Raw genomic sequence first — 16,911 nt, 5'->3', positions numbered from 1 at the left:
GGTTTCAAGACTATGTTTTATAACAATTAAACTTTGAAACATTTTAAGTTTAATAAAACTTTTCAATTACTATACTCGAACGGTAAGATAGTGTTTATTAAGTAAATATTGTTATAATTCTTCTTTACATACCAGATGGCTACTGATTGCACCTTATTATACAACTTCCTTAATATAGTTGAGTGAATTTTTAGTTTATTGAACAAAAACAGAAAAAAATGCTCAAAAATTTTTGGTTTAATGACCTGGATAGCAAAAAGATCTTTCGGTTATCGAGTTGCATACCAAAATTTAATCAAAATTATAATGAGCTAAAAATGAAAAAGAAGAAAATTTAAACTCTAAAACGAAAAGCTCTATAAAAAAATGAGACTATTAAACTTTACAAAATTAAATATTTTTCTAAAAAAATAAATAAATATCAAATAAAATTAAAGAATTTTTATACACATATATATCTAACATTATATACACATAAAATGTATATCTTACTTCACGTTTTTATCTGAAGTTTTAATTTTAAAATTCATCCAGAATTGAAGTGTGTTTAAGAATTTCGACTCTACTACCAACTTATTTTAACTTATCAAAAAATAAGTAGCAGTAAAATAGAGCTATAACATTGAAAGACAAAATAAATAAAATAAAGCTGCAATATTTAAAAAAAAGTAAAATAAGGCTGTATCTATAAAAAAAATTGCTTAAACTAAATAAAAAGTATAAAATATATATACCTTTTAATTAAGACTATCTTTTTTTTTACAAACTTTAATAAATGTTTAAATATATGAGTTTAACTATACCAAATAATAATGTAAACAACCACAAAAAACACTAAAAATAATAAAAAAGATTTTTTTCTTTTGAAAAAAAACAAAAATAAATAATAATAAATAAGATAAAAAACACTAATAATCATAAAATAAGTCAACCTATTACTAATTTAAAATTTTATCAGTGATTTTAGCTCATGATTTAAACTTTTAACTTTTTTAGTTATCTGGCAAAATATATTTAAAGACTAATCATTTTATTTACACTTATAATATGTAGACTATGAACTATAATTGTTTTTATAAAACAATAAAAAACTACAAACAGAAAAATATATATATTACATCTTTCTACAAACTAGAATGGACCGATGCTATTGAAACCTATTTTATAAACCCTTACTCAAATTAAAAAGTATATATATATACCTACTCAGATAAAAAATGGATACTAATCTACTGTTTACAAAAAAAAAAAATAATTCCTGTTCATCTTATTCAAACTCTAAAGAATTAATTGATCAATTAATAAGCATTCTTGAAGTTCAACCTGGAAACTTTCAAAATGGCTTTGGTCTTTTAACTTAATAGGGAGGTCTGTCCAAAGTTTACTACCCTGATAAGCTAGTAATTTATGACCACTACTACTTTTAAATCTTGGTAAGAAAAAATTTGTTTTTGAGCACCTAGTTGAATGGCTATGTACATTATTTATATTTCTAAAGTAATATTTAACGTTTAACGGTAAAAAATTATGTATAAATTTGAACATAAAAACTTCCAGCTCTTATTTAAAAAACATTTCGAAATTTAATACTTCTTTTGTCACTTTCAAACTTCTTACACTCTCGTTGTACTTTTTATAGTGAATGCACCTAAGTGCTTTATTTAAGGGTACATTGATTTCTTAAATTTTTTCTTTTATTAGTCCTGTCCCAGCATAACAGACCATACCTTATATGGCTCATAAAAAGCGAACTAAAACTTAAGTATAGAGATTTTTCATTTGAAAAGTACCTTGTTTTATAAATAACACCAATTGCCCTTAGTATTTTACTTTTTACCATTTAAATATGTTCCGCTCAACTAAAATTATTATCTATATTTACTCTTAAGTACTTATAACTTTTTATCAGTTTTACTATTGTTTAACCTATTTTGACACAAAATCTTATACTTTTTCAAAAAGTTGTTTTAACTGGATGAAATAGAATGCTTTTAATTTTACCTATATTTAATATAATTTTTTTTTTTTCAAGCCAATTTAAGACTTTTTGAAGTTTAAAATTAAAGTTGTCACTGTTTTGTATATATGTGTTTTTATTAAATGTTTTATACAGTAAGGTATTGTCTGCAAAGTTTATTACTTTTAAGCTAGTATTGTTTTGTAAGTCTTTTTTTTTCTTAATTTTTTTTATAAGTTTTGTAAGCATTGCAAACAATATTGGTTAAGAGAAATAGTACAAATAAGTTATCAGTTTAGTGAGGAGCTGATTGAGGCTGGTGAAAAAAAAAAGTAAATTGATATCTGTTCTTGGATCTTGTTTAATACTTTAACACGGTTAACCATAAAAAGTTAGTACCAAAACTTTGTTATAAAATTTTAAATGTTGGGATACCTCAGGGTTCTTATTTAAGTCCGTTGTTGTTTATTTTGTATATAAATGGCATATTTTTAGCCACAAATATTGAATTGAAATTGTATGCAAATGATGCTTTCTTGAGTTAACATCATGGTGTTCTGACTATGTGAATGCTGTTATAAATATGGAGTTAAGAAAAGTTGATGAATGGCTGTGTAAAAATAAATTGTTCATTCAAGTATATTCAAAGACAAAGTTTTAGATTTTTAATATAACTGCAAAAAAGAGTGAATTCAGTGTTTAAGTAAATGGTTTTGTGACTGAGAAGAGTGAAAATAATAAATACCTAGGTGTGGCATTAAATGATGAGTTGAATTGAAAGGCACATCAAAAGTACCTTGGATATAAACTTCAAGAAGTTGTTTTATGGTGCCAAAATTGAAATATTTTTTGGATACGAGTATTTAGAAAATGGTGTTTACAGTTTGTTCTATCGGTATATTCAGTATTGTATATCTGCTTGGGGTGGTACTGCTAGTTGTTATTTGAAGCCAATTCTTAGTATGCAAAAGATAATTGTAAGATATGTTTGTCGCGTGCCTGCACTTACTCCAACATATTCATTATTTGTGAAAACTAGTAATTCTAAAATATAATGAGGTATTTAATTTGCAAGTTTATAAGTTTATTTTGAATGCTTTTAGTGGATTTGACGTTGACCTGGCTTATACACACTATGCTACATATTTGAAAACGAATAGTTGAAAGACCAAGAACAGAGCTTGGCCTAAACTCCTTAAGGTATTTGGGTACTAAATTGTGGTCTAGTGTTCCAGAAATATTTTAAAACTTAAAAAAGGATCAGTTTACACTCATACAAGAAAAATCTTATTGAGACAGTATACTGAGTAATTTCAGAATGCTTCGATTGTGTAATTTGTATTATATACAGATATTGCTTGATTGATTTTTATTTTTATCTGTCATCTATTTGTTTCAATATATGTATACTCAGTTTTGTATGCGCTTATTCTAATTTATGATTAGCTAGTTTTGGTTTTTGATAATAAAAAATATTTACATGGGTATGCATGATTGTTTATTTGCTGCTTTTCAGTTTTTTGTATTTTGTTTGTTAGCTATAAATATACATTTATTATTGCATAATATTTTTCCCTAAATGTATTATACTATTTTATTCTATATATACAAGTTTCAAAAACTTCAATTTTTATTAATATTTTTTATTTTATTTTTTTTTTGAGTAACTTTACAGTAAAGCAGTTGTTTAGTAAGTTTTAATGTATTTATTAAATGTTAACGTAACAATTATAATACTAGTTTAATATATTTCTTCAACAACTGATTGTCAGTTCTATATTGTGGCGGTGAATGATTAATTCATTTGTGTGATTTTTTTGTTGTAGTGCCGGTGAAAACTTACTTTGGTATTTAATCTTCTTGATTTCCCACTTTTTGTAGTTTTTAGTGTTGAGATTTTAGCCTTGTGAGTGTTCTTCGAATGGTGTGTCACCAAGGTTTTTATTCTTTTAGAAAATAGTTTATATTTTTTGAATAATTAAAAGTAAAATATTAATGAGCAGGTGAAGTTACACATGATGTAACACATCCGCTTTTCCCCAAAAAATGTTTGTCGTTGCAAGGAGTAGAGTTTAAGGCTGATGTTTTTATAAAAAAAAAGTATACACTTTTATGTAAAAATTTCAGCAAAACGTTCTCGAATGTAAACAATTGTAGTTTGTATATATCAAATGATGCTCAAAACACTTTACTAACTCAAAGTTTTATTCAAAACGGCTAGGCTAGTACCATGTACCTTGTAGATATTTTGTAGCTTGTTGAAAGTATATTAGACATTGTAGTAAATAAAAATTTTGTGAAACTGTAGAAGTAGCTTTTTAGGAAAAAGTGAGAAAAGTGGTATATTACAACAAAAAGTACTTTATTTTTAGTTTTTGTTTTAAAAGTAAAATTATTTTGAACCTTACTTTTTTAATTAAAAGTATTTGTTTAAGTTAAAAAAAAACTTTTGAAAACTATTTTCTTTTCTTTGAAACTAAATAATAAAGCGAAGCTACTAATAAGTTTAATGATATTGAGTCGATGTGTAAAAAAAAGAGAGTTTTATAAATAAAGTCTTATTTAACAAATATTCTTTTTGTTTGGTTTTTTTTTTCAGAAATTTGTTTTGTTAATGTACATTTACTATCACTATCACAGAATTCTCGGTATACTTACTATGTAGTTGCTCTAGAAAATAATGAACTATGTTCAGTAAATGACGGGCCGGTGTTTTACGCTAATAAATTACAAAACCTAACTTACAAATTCTTTAACGTTTCGGTTAGCTTATTTAGAGTTTAGCACAGCAATAAAAAACGTTGATCTGTAATAAAATTACAGTAATTGTAAACTAGTATCATTGATTACTTTAAACTAAGTTATCATCGTATCTATTAGTTTTGAGTTACAAAAACATACACACTAGCTGTTTTAACTGAAAATTAAGTAACAGTCCGAAAAGTTACAGTTCAACAGTTAAACCGTATTTCGCTGATCCTAAACTAAATACTTTGTTTTCAAATGTTTCATAAACTCGTAGTTTGCATATAAATTATACGTTTACAGATAAAGTTAGTATACCGTACAATTGAAAAATTTAACTTGGATTTCTTATGAAGCTCATTATAAAAACACACCTATACTTTTTTCAATTTTAAAACTATAAGTATTTAAGTATTTACCATTGTTTTACTATTAAGCAGTAAATCTAAAAAAGAGAGGTAGAAAGTTTTATTAAAAACTTTGCTTAAATTTTTAGAAGTTGAAAAATTACAATGTTTTTTATCAAAATGTATTTCTAATGTTTTGAGGATACTTATTAAAATTTGTTGGTTAGAACTTTTAATAAAACCGACAATCATGTCAACCAATCTTTAACTAATGTCATTATAAATAATAACTTTTAAAATCTACAAATGGTTAAAAAATACATTTTGGTAAGCTTAAATTATGCTATTTTCTGTAACAATTTATATTACTAGTTTGCAATTAAATGAGTGCCAAACTAGTCAAATTTACTTGAGCCAAAAAGTTTACTCTTGATTAGTTAATTTAAAAGTAGTATTAATATTGTAAATATGAAGCATTTTATAGTTTTTGTTTGAATAAATTACATTGTTTAACTAAATTTAAAAAAAATTAAACCTGTTTGTTTACAAAAACCTAACAAAACTGTTGATCACCTAAATATATAAAAGTATTCAGAGTTGATTGCTACTTTAATTTTTTATTTAAATTTAACTGAAAATTCTTTGAGTAGATAAATGCTGATACAAAATGAGTATTAAAAAAGTTAAATAATAAAGCTTAAAAATAAAGAAGGTATTAGATAAACGCATGAATCATAAACAACAGTAAACTTTTAAAGTCATTTAATATCGGTTTTTATACAAAGCTTTAAATGTTTTTTTAGATTAAAGCACCGTTTGTTTTTTTCTTACTTTATAAAGTTTTGTTCACAGTTGTTTTAAACCTATTGGTTTTGCTTAGAACTACTTTGTTAAACATTAACGGGATTAGCACTATTTATAAAAAGTTTAAATCATATGATTGCATTGGATCGGTATTAATATATATTACTTTATAATACTTTATACTTATTTATGCGAAATTAGTGCTTAATGATTATTAAAGACTCAACATGTGACTATTTGCAAAAATTTATAAAAATGTTTGTATAGAAAATTACTTAATTTAAGTTTACAGTAAAAACTAGATTTTGTATAAAATCATTTAAAGATAAAACTATTTTAATAGTATGTACTTTAGTTATTGTAATTTAAGTAACTAGTGTAAAATTAAATACAGTTCTTAATAAACTATAATAAAAGATTGAAAAAGCTTGTTCGACCCTAGCTTGCCCTTGTTGCTTCATAACTTCTTCCTTTTTTTTTCAATTTCTGTTATTCTCGATAGCCTGAAAGTTTTTTTTTGTAATTTGATGGTAAAAATTCGGTGATAGTTTTATTATGGAGATTGTTGATAAGAGTCTGATAAAATAAAACTTTTAAGTAAAGGGTTTAATTCAGGGTTTCCCAAAGTGGGCGATATCGCCCCCTTGGGGGCGATAATTAGTAAGGGGGCGAAAGGGTGGGCGATAACTAGTAAGGGGGCGAAAAGGGGGCGATTTTAAAATTTTGGGCTGTCATGAGATTTTTACTTTTTTTCTTGCTATTTTACTAATTTTAGCTTGCTATTGATTATTTGACCCTGAGGTAAAATTTAAACAAAAAAGTTTATTTTATTTATGTAAAAAATAGAAAAAAATGAAGTGGTTATGACTCCTACTTTCAAGTAAATACTATATTTTCATTCATATATTTCCTTGTTTAACAATTACATATATCATAGATGATTGAAATCCCTCTCACTATTTTATAACCTGATATATATGTTATTTGGGATCATAAATGGTTTGTAAAAATCTATGTTATTTTTTATTAGCTATCACCTCATGATATTTCCAGTTGTTTTTGAAAATTCACCAAGTTAGACTAAGAAATAAAACTATACAGGGTTGCCAATTTACCCAGAAACCTGGAAAAACCTGGAACTTGACAAGTTCGGCAAAAAAAAACCCGGAATTTTTAACGATTTTAACATATTAAGTAGTAACATTTAGATTTGACACAAAACAGCTATCATATAGATAAAAATATGGATCCCTTCGAGGCAGATACTTTTGAAATAAACGACATACAGGAGACCTTCTCAGACTTACAAACTGACCTTAAACTTAAAGTAAATTCTTCTAAAGAAAGATATGAAAGCTTTTGGACTCAACAAAAACTAAGGCAAGAGTATCCAATCATTTAAGAGGAATTTAGATTGTTGTTTATAGCTTTTCCTTCTAGCTATGTTGTTGAAAAAGCTTTCAGTTCAGTTATCAACATCTTGAGCAAAAGATCTAATCTAGATATTTATAAAGGAGGTGACTTAAGGCTCTATTTTACTGATTAAGAATCAGATTAGAAAAACTTGCAAGCAGTCATGAACCTCATTCTTCACATTATATTAGACTTCAGTAGCAGACATTATTTTATGAAAGTTTTTTAATTTGATTTGATCTTTTGAAAACTTCTTATTTAACCTGGTTTGTATTGTATTTAAGTAGTCTTTTTATAATAAAATTTTTATTAAGTTATTTATTCTACAACAGGTTTGCATAATGCCTAATGAATATTAATTACGGTGGACTTCCTCTTGAGTTCGCACTTTTTACCCAAATAAAAAGGGCAAATTTATATTTTCTTATATATAACTAAAGTAAAGTCTATTACTAACCAAATATTAATAAAACAAAATGTATATAGTATTTGTTAGCTTATATAGATCTGTTTTATTTTAATGAAAATTTGTTTTATGTTTTAGTGGATTTCATGTTAATTCATAACATTATTGCATATAACATATTGAAATTTGTCATTTTGTAAAAAAAATATGGTAATAAATTTTTAATTTAAATTGTTCTTTTTAATTTTTTTCAAAGTGCGAACTTAAGCGGAAGTCTACTATGTTTATTAAATGGTTTATGTTTTAAAGTTATTAATAGTTTTATTTTGACCTGGTTAATTTTGTAGTTCATATTCGTCGTTTTACATAAAAGTTTTTATACCATAGTGATAAAATTAAAATATTTGTTTGAAAGACCTTTATTTGACAGGTTTTTGTTATTACTTGTTTAATCCGTATATAACTTATATAACTATATAACAATTATCTGATTGTAAAATTTTGATAACCATTAAAGTTTTAAATTCTAAAATGAATTTTTTGGTTTTAAAAGAGTATAAATTTGAAGTCTCTATTTTAAATGACTTCTACTCTTTCATTTAAAAGTTTCTTAAACTCAATTTTATTTTCTAACTTGATTTATTACTGTTAAATAAATCATTATTATATAAGGAGTTTTAGACTATTAGTACAACTGTTTTTTGTTTTTTCTTAATTTAATTATATTAGCAATTAGAATATACTTAGTTTATTTTAATACTTCAACACTAGCTTTTAGTTTTTCACTATTTTCCTCTGTTAAATTATTATGGGCTAATAGCTAGAAAAAAAATCTTTTTAAACAGAATTAAATAAGCCATCAAAAAGACTGCTACAGTTACAAAACAAAATTTTAACCTAGTTAAAAGTTTTTTTAATTGATTACTCTCTGTTCACAGAGTTAAGTGTAAAACATTGGATTTTTTTAGTTTAAATAAGGAAAAAAAAGGTTATAGAATTAAGGTTTAGTTCCCTAAAGATTATTCCAAGTCAAGTACTATTTCATGGTATTCTACTACGAAACAAATAGTTTAAAAAGTTTAAAATTAAATTTTTAATTTTACAACTAATTTGCTTACAATATATCTTAGTATTGAAATTAATAAATTTACTGCATTAACTGAAGCTGTTGATGAAACCACTTTTCATGTGAGAAAATCAACCAGTCGGTCAAACTAGATCAGAAATAAATTTTTAATTTTTATTTTATTGTGTGTATAATAAACTGTTCATTTTTTTAGTTTTTTAATCTCTGGTATAGTTATTTTAGAATATGCCTATTTATAAAATAATTTAAGTATTTTGTGCAGCTTAAATAAGTTACTTAGTATTAACTTCTAAATGTCCAAAATTTGTTATATGAGATATTATTATATTGCCACGTTTAAGTTAAGATTTCAGATGGGTAACGTAAGGCTCAGATCCAGTCGCAGATCCGGTCGAATTTCGACCCGCTAAGTAAATTAAAAACTACTTGTGCATAATAAATAAAATTTAGTTTTTTGATACTTAATATTTTGAAATACGCTTTCATTTCGTTTTCAGTTCACAATATTATTTCCTAGATCACAATAATAGTACATGAGTTAATTACAATTTTGCTCGAGTTTTTTAATTTTATTATTTGTTATTTTTTAAAATCATGCAGCCCGCAATTACATTTTTTTAACGAGTTGAAACTAGAATTTTTCTTTTAGTAAATATGAATTGCTGACTAAAAAAAATGTCCACCACTGACCTAAAAGTTTCATTAATTTCAAAACAGTTCATATTTAAACAGGATTGATAACAGATAACACAAGGCTTTTTAATAATTAAGTATTTTAATACACTTTACTGGGCTTCTAAGAAAATAACTGTAAATTATTTTCTCAAGCCCTGTAAACTACTTTGAACACAAAAGTGCGTGCATAAGAAGTACCAGACTAAATTACATTTCGAACACAACTTTTTTTGGCTCAAAAGTTTGTACTCAAAAGAAAAACTACTTTGTGAAATCAGGGGGGGGGCGATTTTTTTTCAAATTACTGATAGGGGGCGATTTAGTAAATGAGTTTGGGAAACCCTGGTTTAATTGATAGTTTTTCAAAAATTTGTTTTTGCTTAATTTGAAAATTTATTATAGACCAATAGAAGTTTAGGCAAACATGCATATTTAGAAGTAGATTAAAATTGAATTGATTAATAATTTTCATAAAAATTGGTTTTTTAGCTGTTTGTAGATTAAAGAAATTTAAGAATTAATTACACTAAACAAAATTAAAAACAACAAAAAGACAACAATTACATTTTAAAATAATAAAAAAACGTTTTAAAATAAACAAGTGATTTGAAAAAAATTAAACAGTGTATTTAATACCCGTTTAGTATATTCATTTATACTTCAAAAAGTCTAAACAGTATAACTAGATTTGCTTGATAATCTATCAATACTTTAAATTTTTTTATAATATTTACTAAGAACTTCCTTGACTTTTATCTTAAAATAAAATAAAATTTTAATAAAAAAAGGTAGCAAAATAAAAGCTAAACTTAAAACTAATATATTTAATAAAAGAATATTTTAACGACTTTCTAACAGAAGGTTTAGACCTTTTTTGTAAAGTTTCCTCATATACCTATTTATTTGGTTAAAATAACCTTACAATGCACTTAGGTAAATTTGATAAAATTTTACCGCTCTTTTTAGACAACTTATTATAAACTATCAACAGCTTTCTTAAACTTTAAAAAAGATTTTATAAAATTTACAATCAAAATTACTTTTTCTTAGTATTTCAGATTTTTTTTAAAGATTTTTTTTTATGTTTTAACTTAATTAAATGACAATTATAACACATTGTTTTAAAACAAGGTTTAAGTTATATGATACTAAAATTTTTAACCCTTACTTAACTTGGTGATTTTAATACCAAGTATACAAAGAAAAGTATTTTTATTTTATTTACATAATAATTTTTGTACTTACTTTTGTCCTTAATTGTTAATCGATTTACTACTGATTCTCCTCTAACCACCGGGCAGTTTAAAAGGGCTATATCTGTCGTAATCTTTTGAGGAAGCTTTTGAAAAAAATCTTTCCTTTATTTATATTTAAGTTCATTAACCAGCAAAAGAAACTACTCACAATATACTAAGACTTATTTACTTTTATACATTTTTTGTTCAGTTGTGATAATTCTAAGAGGTGTTAGCAGATTTACGATTAGTTTTAACTTTAAAATAATTGTCTACTTAAACTTTGTACATTGTAGTTTTTTATTGTGTTGTATAACAAGTTTATATCCATTTGACTGTTCATAGAAAATGTTTAAAGATAACATTTTAATTTAAAAAAGTACTAAAATGCTATCTAATAAGTGTTGTTAATTCAATGCAAACAAAAAAGTATATGATAAATTTTGCTTGTTTGATGTGTAAACAAGTAATTAGTGATTCTAAATCAAGTTAGTAAAACTTGCACTGTTGTTTATACTTGTTGATAACTGGTTTAGAGCACTAAGTTGTTATGAGAGCCATATTTTAAATTGAAAGCCATATTTAACATTATATGTTTTTTTAATACTAGCAGTTGTTTATGAATTAGTGAGTAAATTTATAACAAGATAAAATATTAAAAGTTTCATAAATTTATTTTTTAAAATAAACTTTGTTTTATAAGCTTTCACTTAAACAAAAATGTCTTTGTTTTTAATTTAATTTGAGTTTTCTTATTGGTTATCATATATATAAAACCATCAAAAACAAGAATAATTTGTAAGGTCTTACTTATTCTAGTGACCTTCATATTATGTACTTCTCCTTTTGTTATAATACTTTTTGCAAAAAGTACAAATGCATTGAATTCTTTAATTTGACTTAGGTCAGCTGAAAGTTGTTTACAAAACAGTTAAGTTTCTATAAAAATTTAATATAAATAATAATTTGTTTTTAAAAACAAAATTATAAATGATTTTTATGTTAAAAGCTTAAAACAACTTCTTTATATTTTAAAATATTAATAAAACTTCTATATTCCACATACGCATTGAGCTGTTTAGATGGACCTTTTCAACTGTGGCATTTTTTTTTATTACTGGATTACATACTCTTGCAATTTTAACATTAACAGTTTTGTCTAGTGTTTCTTTGTCTTCAGTATCTTGATGTTGTGTTAGTAAAGTTTAATTTAATATTACTTTTGTTAGGTCAGTTTTTTAAATTAAAATAGCTATTGTAAAAAGATTTGTTTAACAACGCTATACAGATAAAATGCTCTAAATACCAAACTTATTCATGATCAGAATACTAAATTTGCTTTAAAGTATATTAAATTTTTTATTTATTTTAAATATACAGTAACATTCTTAGATCACTCTAATTAAACAGTATAGTTCCATTTGTTTTGTTTCAAAAGCTTTGTTGTCTAACATTTTACAATAGTTTTTCTATGATAAATGTTTACCAGTTTTTGTAAAAAAATTTCTTAAATTATCTAAAAATTAGATTTTTTATACCTGTACTCACTTTGAACGCGCTTGAATATTATTTGAATATATTTAGTGTTAAGAAGAGTTTCAAAAATCAAGCAGTTTACATTAATGAAGTAAAATTTTTTAGTATATGTGCATAATATAAACAAATGTGTTTAATAAAAGTTAAAACAACTTAAATAAATTAAGGTTTTTTTTTAGCTTTTTTATGCAGTTTTTCTTAATCTAATATAAATAGTTTACATTTATTGTTTACTAAAAATAACAATAATTTTTTTTTTTAAATTATTATAAAACTACTGTGAGTGTTCAATAGTTCTTTTTTTATTTATCAAATTTTACCAAAGTACTAAAAATAAAAATACCTGTTCCAGTGCTGCTAAGGTTTCGGACAGTTCTCTCATAATGATTGAATTTTAAGTCGTCTCGTTTTACTATTTAAAAAAATATATCATTATTAAACATATTCTAGTATTTTATTGCACTAATTACTAGAAAACTGAGTTTAGAATTGTTAAAGTATAAATGTATTAATGTTAATAGTATAACAAATGTCTATCAATGTTTATTTAAAAAAAGTTAATTTACCAGTTACTCAAATTATGTTTGTTTTATTAAGCAATGTTTAAAAATTTATAATTTAAACAGTAAAAGTTTATGTCTCAAACACTTATCTACTAAGATAAATAATGAACTTCACGACACGACTAAAAGTAAGAGCAACTGAGACTTTTTTATTAAACTTGTTGAATGCATGTTGTAAATAACATGGTTTGACAGTTTGGAACTATCTATGAGAAAAAAATACAAAGATCTCCTAAAATGATAATGTTTCCTCCTTCAGGGAAGTTGTCTTCAACTTTTTCAAAGCCTTTTGTTGTAAATATCATTAAATAAATTTATGTGCAAACTAGCCTTAAATCATGTAAACTATTATTAGAACACACTAAATTTTACGTTTTGAAAATTTTAAAATATAAATAACATGTTTACAACTGTTAAATTGATTTATAATCAGATTTTCTTAGTAGTGAAGACAGATAAATCGTAAACTAAAGGTAGCTTTCACTTAAAAAAATTACTGTGCACAATAAAAAATGCTATGCTTACAAGTGTACACATATGCTTACCTTGAAGACCACTAAGATATAAGAGAATAAGACATAAAAGCAGTCTTGTTAAACTAAAACAATAAAATGAAATTAAATCAATAATTTTTTTTAATTGAAAATTTACTTGGTAAAATTACAAAATTGTTTTGCTATGAATTAAAAAAGTAATTTTAAGTGTTCTACAATATTAAAATCGAAAATTAACAATTGTTTTGCACACTAGCATTCTGAACTTGAGTTGGATGCGTTAGTATAATTGTGTTAACCATTAAATTTCCTTTTATACAAATTGTAACGCCTTTCAGTGCAGTGATTCCTACGCCTGTAATTATACATCTAGTTAAACACGCACCCAAATTTTTAAAAAATATTTATTTTATTGAGTTTTTTTATTTAAGTACAACCGCTTAATTTAAAAACCTTTAAAATAAATATCAAAGTACATTTATGCACCAAAGTATAAACACTAAAAATTTATTATGTTTTAATTATTTTTTTTTTAGATTTTTTTATTTACTTCAAAATGGTTTATATATAAGCTAAAAATTTAAAAAATGTATTTAATTACATTAGATACCGATTTTAGTTTTAAGTACACATCACTTACAAAATTATTCAACACTTTTATAAGGTTAGTTAAACAAATAACCTGTATTAATTGCTTCAAATATATTTATAACACCTTTGTTTCAGCAATTGTCGAACCAATTAACAAATTACCTTCTATAAATGTATAAGCTGCAGAAATTGAAAAAAAAAAACATTTTTTGTTAGATCCAAAAACTTTCATTTTTTAACATTTCCTTTTTTTTGATTAATAGAAGTATTTACAAACAAATAATTAAAAATTCTTGGCTCATGTTTATTCAGATTTGTTAACTTCTTACTCGTATTAGGATTTCTAATAGTTTCCTTTTCTTTGATTTTCAAACATCCAAAAACTAAAAAGTGAATCATAAGCAAATAAAAAAAACAACTAATTTTGCATAAGTGTACATGTGGTATCTAAACTTAAAATATTAAAATATAAGACAATATATTTATTGTCATGTTCTAAATGCGTTTTCTAGCAAAGTTTTTTCTAGTTTTAATTTAATGACACTTTTATTATGTCTATTTAACAAAAAAAAAACGTTTTTTGCAATAGTATTTGTACTATAAGCTAAAATCGCTTTACTTAGAAAGTTATCATATGTACTAAAAAATCGGTTATACGAAATTAAGTATTATCTTTTAGTTTGTGTTTGAAATGTTTATTTATGTTTAAATTGTATTAAGTAAGTGTTAAAAAATAATAATTCTGTAAATTACGTTTAATATATAATTGTTTAATTCATAGTTCAAACACTTAATTCAAAGTTTACAACAGTTTAAATTTAATGTATCAGCAACGTTGGTTTTAAAATAAAATAAATTTGAGTAGTCAAATTTTGTGTAAACAATAACAAATACATGCTTATTCAGTATAGCTTGAAACTTTGAAGTCAAAATATAATATATTATTAATCTTAAAGTTTATTATTAGATTTAGCAAAACTCACGTTTTAAAATACTATGATAAGTTTTATTCAACAGAAAACAATATTTTTGTTTGTCATTTTAAACTAAAGTCCATAACAAATATTGTCTTAGCATGGAAGTTCTTAAAGTATAACTAACTTCTATTTTCATAAAAATTGTATTTGAAACTTTAATGTTTATTTAGATATTTTTGTTAAAGCTTTTCATAAAGTTTGTTTAAATTTAACTCAGACAGTTTGAAGAAACTTTTATAAAGTTTTTATTGTTCATAAACCATAAAATTTACTCTAAAGTTTTGTTACATGCAAAAGTATTTGCAACTAGTCAACAGATAAATTTTACAGTCACTAACAGCATTAAATACGAAAATTTTCAACAAAAAGCAGTTTCACCTATTCGTATAATAAATAACATTCAATAATTTATGGTTAGTTATAACTTTATTGATAGTTTATAGAATTATACTTGCAATGTATTCATTTTTTAACATCACGACACTGTCGATAACAAAACAAATTTTCAAAAGTGTCAAGTGTTTGGATATTTAGTTGAAAAAAAAAACTAAATAATATTTGCGTGTTTTTGTAAACAATAACATCAGTAGTTATTTTAACTTTTTCAGCTGCCTTTTGGTATTTAGGTTTCGGTGAATACCTTTGAAATTAGTTGTTATAAGTCCTATAGCACCATTATTCCGTAGCAAATAACTTTAATCTGAAAATTTATTTCTACGCTAATATTCTGGTAAAAACAATTTTTTGTGTTTTAACATTATTTACATACACAAACAGTAAAAAAGTACTACAAACTTAATTATATCACTAATCAGCTTTAATTTTAAAGTTGCACAAATACATGATTTCGTTTTTCCCTTTTAAGTATCTAAAAATTCAAACTAATATCTAAGTTTTGCTTTAAATCAAATTTTACACTTGTTACATTACAGTAACCTCTCGCTTATTTACGCACAATGTGTCCATAGAAAAAATGCGTAAAGATATGAGAGATCGTAAAGATACGAAAGGTACCAAATATATTTATATAATGGCTGTTTTTTGATATTGCTTCTAGTTAAAAGCAGACTGGGGATTTTCTAACTTTTAAAAACTGTTTACTTTATTTATAAATATGAAAACAAAATATAAATTATAACAATAAGAATTAAACTTAAATAAAATAATAATACTTGTAGCAAATTTTTTCTTATTTTAATAATATAAAGAGTTTATGTTTATCTTTATTTATATGTGACTTATTTGATACTTTACATTTATATTCTATTCTATTTAGCACAGTGCTTCTGAACCTTTTTCTAGTGGCGGAACCCTTTTCCAAAGTTCAACTTTTCCGCGGAACCTCTAACTTTAATTTTACATAAAACGTTTAATTAAATAAATGTTCTTTTTTAAGTTTTGAAAGGCTTTGATTTCAGAAGCACTGATTTAGCAAATTCAATGTATAGTCAAACACTTGTTTACAATTAAGAAATGGTGTGTTGTCTATATTTAAATTTGTTTCTATAGTCTTTTAAGAAAATATGCTATAATAGATTTCTTCTTTTGAACAAAATATACAAAATATATGAAAAAATTTTAATAAAATTAACTTATGTTACAATAACCTTTTTCTTATTTAATCTTTTATTGTTAACAAAATTTCTGATAAACTGAAGTATAAATGTTTATTAATTAGTCTAGAAACATAAGTTTACCAAGTCTATAGATATAGAGAGGTGAGTTAGCATTTAAAAACATATTTTAAATAAAAAATATTCAATAAACCTATTTTTTTATATTTAAAAAAAAATAAAATTTTTATTTTTTGAACTATTAAGAGTTCTAAAATGCGTAACTAAACGAGAGTGCGTAACGTCACGAGTGCGTAAAGATTCGAGAGGTTACTGTACTTAATTATTTTTTAATAATGTAATTTAAACTAGTTTTTAACTTAAGCTTAAATAATTTATTAGTAATTATAATAAATTGAAATAAACACTCTGCTTTATATAGATATAGATAAACCGGGAACAGGTCACTTTTGCACGAGCGTCACTTTTGCACGAGGGGACACTTTTGCACGAGGGTCACTATTGCAC

This window comes from Thalia democratica, chromosome 5, assembly GCF_965202585.1.
Source record: "Thalia democratica chromosome 5, ktThaDemo2.hap1.1, whole genome shotgun sequence".
Classification (NCBI taxonomy): Eukaryota; Metazoa; Chordata; class Thaliacea; order Salpida; family Salpidae; genus Thalia; species Thalia democratica.
The sequence above is the reverse complement of the archived record's forward strand: the minus strand, read 5'-3'. Positions refer to the sequence as shown.